The sequence below is a fragment of the Erythrolamprus reginae genome, unplaced genomic scaffold, assembly GCF_031021105.1.
Source record: "Erythrolamprus reginae isolate rEryReg1 unplaced genomic scaffold, rEryReg1.hap1 H_11, whole genome shotgun sequence".
NCBI classification, from domain to species: Eukaryota; Metazoa; Chordata; class Lepidosauria; order Squamata; family Dipsadidae; genus Erythrolamprus; species Erythrolamprus reginae.
In genome coordinates, this window is record NW_027248464.1 from 510,469 (window position 1) to 520,377 (window position 9,909).

Below are 9,909 nucleotides of genomic sequence, written 5' to 3' on the forward strand. Positions count from 1 at the left end.
TTTATTAGATTTGTATGCCGCCCCTCTCCGAAGACTCGGGGCGGCATACAATAAGCAAAGTCAATGGGGGAAAGACAAATTTACTTAACAATCATATTCATTTAATAGCCACAGTTATTCACTTAAGGACTGCAGCAAAAAAAGATTATAGAATTGGGCGTAATTCACTTAACAAACTGCTTTGCTTAGTGATGGAAATTCCAGTACCCATTGTGGTCATAATTTGAGGAGAACCTGTTTTCTGCCCATCTCTTGTTGAATTAAGATTTCTAGTGAATCACACACAGAAGAAATCAGTGAATATGGGAAAAATAATGTACGTTTACTTGTCCAGTCACATTTAAGTTGCCATTTTACTGTGACATATTTTTATTCATATCCACACAATTAGCTATTGTTGTTAGTTGTGAAGTTATGTCCAAACTATCATGACCCTACGGACAATGTTTCTGCAGGCCTTCCTCTTCTCTACTATTCCCCAGAGTCCATTTAAACTCACACTGACTGCTTCAGTGACAGCCACCTCGTTTTCTGTCATGCCATTCTTCAGTGTTTCAGTCTTTCCCAGCATTAGGCTCTTCTCCAGTGAGTCCTTCTCATTTGGTGGCCAAAGTATTTGAATTTCATTTTCAGGATCTGGCCTTCTAAAGAGCAGTCAGTTAATCTCTTCTAGGACTGACCAGTTTGATTGCTTTGCAGTCCAAGAGACTTGTAGGAGTCTTCTCCAGCACCATAGTTCAAAGGCCTCATCCTTTGTTATGGTCCAACTTTCACAGCCATACGTTGCACCTTGTCTATACACACTTTTATTGACAGGATGATGTCTCTGCTTTTTATTATGCTGTCTACATTTGTCATAAATTTCCAGGAGCAAGCATCTTTTAATTTATTGGCCGCAGTCCCCATCTGTGGTGATCTTGGAGCCCAGGAAAATAAAATTTGCCATTACCTCCATTGAAGGATGGGGTCCTTCAGGCACTCTCCCTTTCTCTCTTTTCTCATCTCTCTTCCTCTTTCTCCCCTTTTCTCTCTCATCTCTTCCCTTCCCTTTCTCTGTCTCCTCTCTGTCTCTCTCATCCCTTTCTCTTTCTCATCTCCCCCCTCTCTCTTGTCCCTCTCTTATCTCTCTCCCCCCTCTTTCCCTCTCTCTGATCTTTCCCCCTCTCTGTCTCTCTGTCATCTCTCTCTCTCTTTGTATGTCATCTCAACTCTCATCTCTCTCTGTCAGTCTCTCTCTCTCTCACTCTCTCTCTCTCTCTCTCTCTCTCATTCTTATTCTCCAATGCTATCTGGGTCTCATGGATGCTTCTTCGGTCTTTCTTGGTGCTGGATGCACCTTGGTCATTTGGAAAGATGACCAATCTGCTCTCTACCCTGATACTCACCTGAGCCAGCTACAGATGATGCTCCATGTCATAATGGTGTCCTGGAAAGGAAAGGGATGCCATGTCCCATATTGTGAAGTGAGCTAAATTTAACTGCTGCAAGAGCACGGGCAGGCCATGGAAGGGCCAACAGCAGTGGCGGAGAGAAACAGCCGGGCCAGTGTCTTGGGGCTTAGAGGAAGTCATTTGTCTCCCTGAGAGAGCAAGGTGGGTGGAGCACCAACAAGGGCCGGAAGAAACGCCTGTGAGATCCAGCAAGAGATGAAGCTTCACTCCCACTCTGGAATTTGGAGCAAATCTCCACCCTCCATCCTCCCCTTCTCAGGCCAAGTGAGGAGTGAATGGGAGGGGAGAGAAAGGGGCATGCCAGCCACTGGTGGGTTCAGCTGACAGGAAGCCACAGTAGGGGGGGAAATGAACCATGAGTTGCCAACACCAGTGCTTGGACCCGCCTGCGTTACCCCCTCTCCTTGTACCATTATCTTGTTCTGGCTGGCGGGGCCTGTGCTACAAAGTTGCATGTACCTCCCTTTTAAGGGGGAGATTTCCAGCCCCACTATGAGCTGCTTGGCCAGTCCCGTATTCCAGAGCTCCAGAACTCTGCACTGGCTGCCGATCAGTTTCCGGTCACAATTCAAAGTTTTGGTTATGACCTATAAAGCCCTACATGGCATTGGACCAGAATACCTTATAGACCCCCTTCTGCCGCACAGATCCCAGCGATTAGGTCCCACAGAGTCGGCCTTCTCCAGGTCCCGTCAACAAAACAATGTCATCTGGCGGGACCCAGGGGAAGAGCCTTCTCTGTGGCGGCCCTGGCCCTCTGGAATCAACTCCCCTGGAGATTAGGACTGCCCCCACCCTCCTTGCCTTTCGCAAACTCCTGAAAACCCACCTTCCCCAGGCATGGGGAAATTGATATACCCCTAGCTGTTCCGTTTTATGTCTTGTTTTTCTGGATTGTATGACTGTTTTTTATAATGGGTTTTTTAAAAATTGTTTTTAATATTGGATTTGTACATTATGTATTGCTTGTTGTGAGCTGCTCCAAGTCCTCGGAGAGGGGCGGCATACAAATCTAATAAATTATTATTATTATTATTATTAATTCTAGTCATAGGACTGACCATTAGTCATCTTGGAGCAGCTCCTCCATCTGGGTGCGCCAAAATTTTCTCATGGACCACCAGTGACCCCTGAACTATACAACCCAGACAACAGGCTTGGCAACAAAAGCAACTTAAGGCTTTATTACACAAACTTGAAAGTCTAGTAGCATTTTCTCTGTGTTTTAATTTATTTAGTTATTAAATTTATGTGCCATCCATCTCACTGTTGAAGCAATTTTCTTACATCAAAGAGAGTCAGTGTAGGGCAATATTGGTTTCTTTCTCATGTTTAATTTCTGGCAACATCTTCATTGTCAGAACTAAACTCTTCAATTCTCTTTTACCAATAATACATTTATTCCAACATTTATTTCTCTTTATTTCATATGTGTTGTCCCAGGAACATCTGCAGCTATATGAAGCATGACTGGAGAGGTGGCAATATAAAGTTTCTATAGCTGTTTTCTCTAGTTATGCCATAAGGCATATCCTGTGCAAAGGAACACCACAATTAAAAGACATATTAATGGTGATTTTCCAGAAAAGCCTTGAATGCAATCATTATTTAACTAGACTGTCTAGATTCCATGAAAGCTTTTGTGACAGTATGCAAGATGGCAGACAGGAAATCAGTATCCCCAAATGATTTGCATTTAGCACCAATATGAACTTGGAAATGGTTATAGAAACAATCAATTTTTCAGTTTCAGAAGATTGGCTTCTGAACAGCCTATCACAAATTTAAATATTCATTGATTCACTGCTGACTCCTGTTATCCGTGCAATCCAATGAAATATGCTTCTAAAAAGATTTTTGCATGGAAAATATTCATCCACTGACGATGTTAAAATGCTCTCTAAGATGAATAAGCAGTTCAGAGTGAACAGCAGCATAGAGCTGAGATTGTTTAGGAACTTTTAGCAGCTTCAGACTTCACAGCAGGAGATGGAAAGAAAAATAGCTTATTTGATTTATGCCTATACTTAAAGAGGTAGAAATAATGTAATTGCTGCTGTTAGATTGAGTGATAATATTCAGCCTGAAAGTAGAAATATTGCTGAGTTTTCTAAGAAGCACAAGTTCTAGAACATGTCCTCAATTTATATATGTACAGAAAGGTTAGTTTTTAAGAATCTGAAAAAATGTTCCAAATTGACATTATTCAAAGCACAATGTGATTCATACATGCAGTCTGAACAAACTGAAGACCACTTCCATTTTGGGTTTTGCATTTTGGCACCAAAAATCTTACTTTTACTCTTAACATTTCATAATTTCCTTTAAGTGTGTCTTTATTTGCTTGTTTATTGTTGTTCCACAATAAACCTTTCTATAAAAAAATTAAACAAAGTTTGCTCAGTAAAAATAGATAGCAGATTGCTGTTTGCTGTTTGCTATATTCAAGAATGTACTTTTCATAATTACACATTAAAGAGTATTTACTTAAAATATTGATTTAAAAACTCAGAATTTCAATTCATTTAACTTTATAGAACATGCCTTTCCAAAAAAAAAAAAGCAATATTTGCATATTTTGCATTTTTTTTAAGCTATGTCTAAACAGAAACAAAAAGGGGAAACTACGTAGATGAAGCAGCCATGTTGATTTCTGCAATATTGCCATCACTTTTCTTCATCACTAGTTCAGGTAATGAAAAATGTAACTCAAGGCAATACTGCCTACAGTTGGGAAAAGTTATCATTATCATCATCATCGTCATCATCACACACAAAAACAAAGCTTACTACTCTGATAACTTTTTGAAACATTTGCAAAGTGTTTTTTTTCCTTCTGAGCTGATGATTTGGGTATAAAATGGCTGTCTCTCATTATTATCAATATGCAATGGTGGGATCGTGCCGGCTTAAGAAACAGTTTGGTGATTGTGCACTTCGATAAACTGTGCATTCTTTAAAAAAAAAAAACCTACCTTCCGCGTTGCTACTGGGACATAATACACTACAGCTGAAGCGTGGCAATCCACTTAGAAACATAGAAGTCTGACGGCAGAAAAAGACCTCATGGTCCATCTAGTCTGCCCTTATACTATTTTCTGTATTTTATCTTAGGATGGATATATGTTTATCCCAGGCATGTTTAAATTCAGTTACTGTGGATTTATCTACCACGTCTGCTGGAAGTTTGTTCCAAGGATCTACTACTCTTTCAGTAAAATAATATTTTCTCATGTTGCTTTTGATCTTTCCCCCAACTAACTTCAGATTGTGTCCCCTTGTTCTTGTGTTCACTTTCCTATTAAAAACACTTCCCTCCTGAACCTTATTTAACCCTTCAATATATTTAAATGTTTTGATCATGCCCCCCCTTTTCCTTCTGTCCTCCAGACTATACAGATTGAGTTCATTAAGTCTTTCCTGATACGTTTTATGCTTAAGACCTTCCACCATTCTTGTAGCCCGTCTTTGGACCCGTTCAATTTTGTCAATATCCTTTTGTAGGTGAGGTCTCCAGAACTGAACACAGTATTCCAAATGTGGTCTCACCAGCATTCTATATAGCGGGATCATAATCTCCCTCTTCCTGCTTGTTATACCTCTAGCTATGCAGCCAAGCATCCTACTTGCTTTCCCTACCGCCACTTTGCCACATTAATCAGCTGAGGATATAGGTGAATTAAGTGCAGTGGTATGGGGGGGGCAGCTGATAGTCGGAGCAAACTAATTCACTCACAGCTGATCATCACAGCTACCAGTTCACCCCAATTGCTAGAACCCCACCCCTGTCTATATGTATCTCTATGCATAACAATGACTGACTAACAATGACAGGCTGAGGTTACCATCCTTCAGGAAACTGACACAGAGGATATTGGTTGATTGGAAAAGCGAATACTAAAAACCTTTCCATTAAAATGCAACAAATTAAATCCTTTACTGATTGGCTACACCACCACTAAGATATGCTATTCTTAGGCTATGTTGCTGCAAAAGTGGCTAAATTGTGCAAGGTGGGGTTGCATGAACAAAGCTTGGTAGTCATTACCTTATTTGTTTCCTGTGTCAGAACAGTGGTATTAGTGGAAAGCTCTGCAATTGACCACATAAGAGTTTTGACTTTTCTGTCAAACAAACACCTGTTTGCTTAGGGGGCTTTGTTCCTGTTGTTATTATGGCAGGGTAGCAGGGGAGAAATGTGTGTTGTCTTGAAACAGAGGACATGGAATATATATCAATTAATGTCTAGCTGATTAATAAGAGAAAGCCTTGTTTGGCTTTTAATTTGTTAGTAAGTCTTCCAGATCCATGAAGAAGTAAATATGCCAATTCTGGCAAGGCTTTATTAATCTTAGACTTCCTGGTTTGGACCAGTTCACCCAAACTGGTAATGACTTGCTGGTGATGTCACAATGATTGGTTTGGTTAGTGCCGGTCTGTGGTTTTTCTCCAGAAGTGATGGCCTTTACCTTTGGGCAAATAAATGGTTCTTCTTGGAAAGGAAAAGAGGGAGAAAAGAAGAGAGACAGAGACAAAAAGAAAGAAAGAAAAGAAAGGGGAAGGGGGAGAGAAACAAGCCACTCCCACCCAGTCACATGAACATCAAGCCACACCCACAAAAATTATGGTAGTAAAAATTTTTGGAGCTCACCGCTGATCTTAGTGGAGTCAAGTCAGGTTGCGCTGTCTTTGTTGTAAAGTTGGAAGATTTAGTTAAACTGGAGGTAATAATCTAAACATATCCTAAACTGATGAGTATAATCTATCTATCTATCTATCTATCTATCTATCTATCTATCTATCTATCTATCTATCTATCTATCTATCTATCATCTATCTATCATCTATCTATCTATCTATCTATCTATCTATCTATCTATCTATATATATATATATCATCTATCTATCTATCATCTATCATCTATCTATCTATCATCTATCTATCTATCATCTATCTATCTATCTATCAATCATCTATCTATCTATCATCTATCTATCTATCATCTATCTATCTATCTATCTATCTATCTATCTATCTATCTATCTATCTATCTATCTATCTATCATCTATCTATCTATCTATCATCTATCTATCTATCTACAGTATCTTATCTATCTATCTATCTATCTATCTATCTATCTATTTATCTACAGTATCTTATCTATCTATCTATCTATCTATCATCTATCTATCTATCTATCTATCATCTATCTATCTATCTACAGTATCTTATCTATCTATCTATCTATCTATCTATCTATCTATCTATCTATCTATCTATCTAGCATCTATCTATCTATCATCTATCTATCTATCTATCTATCTATCTATCTATCTATCATCTATCTATCTATCTACAGTATCTTATCTATCTATCTATCTTTTTATCTACAGTATCTTATCTATCTATCTATCTATCTATCTATCTATCTATCTATCTATCTATCTATCTAGCATCTATCTATCTACCTATCTAGCATCTATCTATCTATCTATCTATCTATCTATCTATCATCTATCTATCTATCTGGCTACTTCTTAATAGTTAGAATTCAGTGTTGGACTGTCTGAAATACATGTCTAATTAGAAATAAGAGCATGGCTGCTTGTGTAGATAAGTGCAATGCAGAACGGATCTAGTTAAAACTGATCTAGCAAGGATGATTATGATTATTACATTTTTATATGGATATATATATAGTTCAAGGTTGCACAACAATATTCCTGCCTCAACCCTGTGATGTGGATGGGGTTGAGAGAGAGAGAGAGAGTGATTGGCCTAAAGACACCGAGACAGATTTCATGAATAAAGGAGGCCTCAAACTCACATGTTCTTAGTATCTTACAAATTGACCACGAACCTTTCCTCTTCATATAAAACAAACAAAGCACCATTTTCAAAAAGGGAAGTGGTGAACCACATTTGAAAAATACGTACTTTTAAATATCCGGAGTGCTCTATAGGTATACCACTTCCCTTTTTATTATAAAAAAAGGCATGTATCTTTAAGTACAAAAGCTGTCATTTTCCAGAATGCAATCAATATCTGAAATCCCATTGTTCACATGACTCCGCATTTATTTATCATTAATTTGACTTCTTTGCCGTCCAACCCATGGGGCTCAGGGCATCTAGTAGTCAATAGAGCTTTTTATTACAGGTGTCATCATGCCTTTACTTCCAGGTTTAGAAATACAAAAGGCATAAGAAAATATTGCTCCAGCAATGCTGAAACCAAGTGAGAGATTTAACAGTTCCAGAGGCAGGCCGGTATCTCCATGTCAAAAAATAAATACAAGTCTTGTGTCCTATCCTTCAAGAATCAAGATAACAATAAATTTGGTAGAAAATCAAAGTAAGTCCTCTTTTATAGGAGCTAAATGATGAGTTTGACATAATAGGTTGCTAAAATAGAAATTTACTATTAATGCAAATAATTTTTCTAATCCATACACTTGTGTTCCATATAGTGCTATTTAGAATACAGACTAGAATAATCTGTAACTGATAAAAATATCAAACTTATGTAGAGTAGAATTATGTAACACCAATTCTTAAAGAATTCTTAAAGTGAGTTATTAGGAACATTTCAAAATGCTGTTATTACTGTATATGGCACTAGATCGTTTAGAATTCACGTATTTAAAATTCTCCAGCATCATCATCAGCAAAATTTGATTGAATGCTTTAAATCCATGTTTTTAACACTTATAAAATTAAGATGAGTGAACTTCAAAATCTTTTAAAAAATTGCTGGTGGGGAAATTCTGGGAGCTGAATTTCACACAGCGGTGAAATCTACTTACCTTCCCTACCGGTTCGGAAGTGGGTTTACGCATGCACCGAGAGTTTAAAAAAGAAAATGGTGGTGTCCAGACAGGTGGTGTCCACAGGTGGCCGCCACTACCGGTATGCCTGAACCGGGATGAACTGTTAGCATATCACCTCTGAGTCCACACATCTTAAAAGTTTGAGAAATAATGTTTTAAATGGTGATGAATTTTAGGATAACTTATCTGTTAAATAGACAGTGCCAGTCTATGACACCTGATGGAAAAGCCAAGTTTTTATAGCTTTTCAGAAGGCTAAGACAAGCTGTCCATCGTTCCATTAATATCCCACACTCAGTGAAGAAATTCATGCTGAAGAGTGATTGGATATTTCAGCAACATGATAATCTGAAAAGACCTGCCACCAAATCAACCATGAAGTACTTTGCAGAGAAAAAACCAAAACCAAAAACCTAAAGGTTTTAGAATGGCTTTCACAGTCTCCGGACAAAAGTAATTGAACTGCAGGCAATTGTAACTGCTTCTTCAGACTGTTGTAACTATTTGACCTGTTGTAGCCTTTCTGATTGCTTCAGTGAAACTCATTCGTCCCAATAGCAATCAGCATCAGGTACAGCATGCAAGAAAATGGCAATGGTTGAGAGTAATAGCAAAAGCAAACAGAGCTGTACCAAAATTCTTTTGCAGGTATGTTCATTTAGCAATCCATCTCAGTCACTAACAAAATAAATGACTATCTCCCTTCTTCTAAATAATTTCAGTAATTAGTGATAGACAACCCAAGTCCCCCCCCAAAAAACCCCCCCAGCTATCTGCAATAATCTTTCAAGATGGTATTTACTTACTTACTTACTTACTTACTTACTTACTTACTTACTTACTTACTTACTTACTTACTTACTTACTTATTGTTCTATCGGGCTCTCTGGTAGAATCCTCTCAAAAATTCACAGGTACAAATTTCAGACACACACACGTTTGAAAATTCAAAACAATGTTCTTTATAATGAAAATTCACTTAAACCAAGCCCTCTTTTGGTATAGCAAAGAGCACTCGTCTCCAAACAAACTGGTAATTTGTACAAGTCCCTTATCAGTTCTGAGATACTTAACTTGCAGCTGTGAGGCAATTCAAAGTCCTTCTTTCACAAAGTGAAACACACTTTGCTCTGGTTTAGTTTCAAAGCAGGGAAAAAATCAGCACACAAAAAGTCAGTCAGTAAAGCAGTCATGAAACACAATGATCAGATAATCCTCCACAATGGCCAAACCCACAGGCTGCTATTTATAGCAGCCTCACTAATTACCACAGCCTCACCCAACCACAGGTAGCCTCATTTTCTTTGATAATAATCTCTCAGTTGTTGTTGCCTATGCATCGCTCTCTGCATGCGTGGCTGTATCATTAACTCTTGTTCTGAATCCAAGGAGGAGCTAGATAATTGATCTCCTTCTGAGCTGTCTGCCACACTCTCCTCCTCCCTGTCACTCATGTCTTTTTGGTCAGAGGAGCCTTCATCTTCAGATTCCACCGGGGGCAAACCAGGCCTGCAGCATGTGGATGTCTCCTCCACATCCACAGTCCTTGGGGCAGGAGCTGGGCCAGAGCTAACCACACTTACTAGATTTCTATGCCGCCCTTCTCGAGGCAATTCAGGGTGGCTT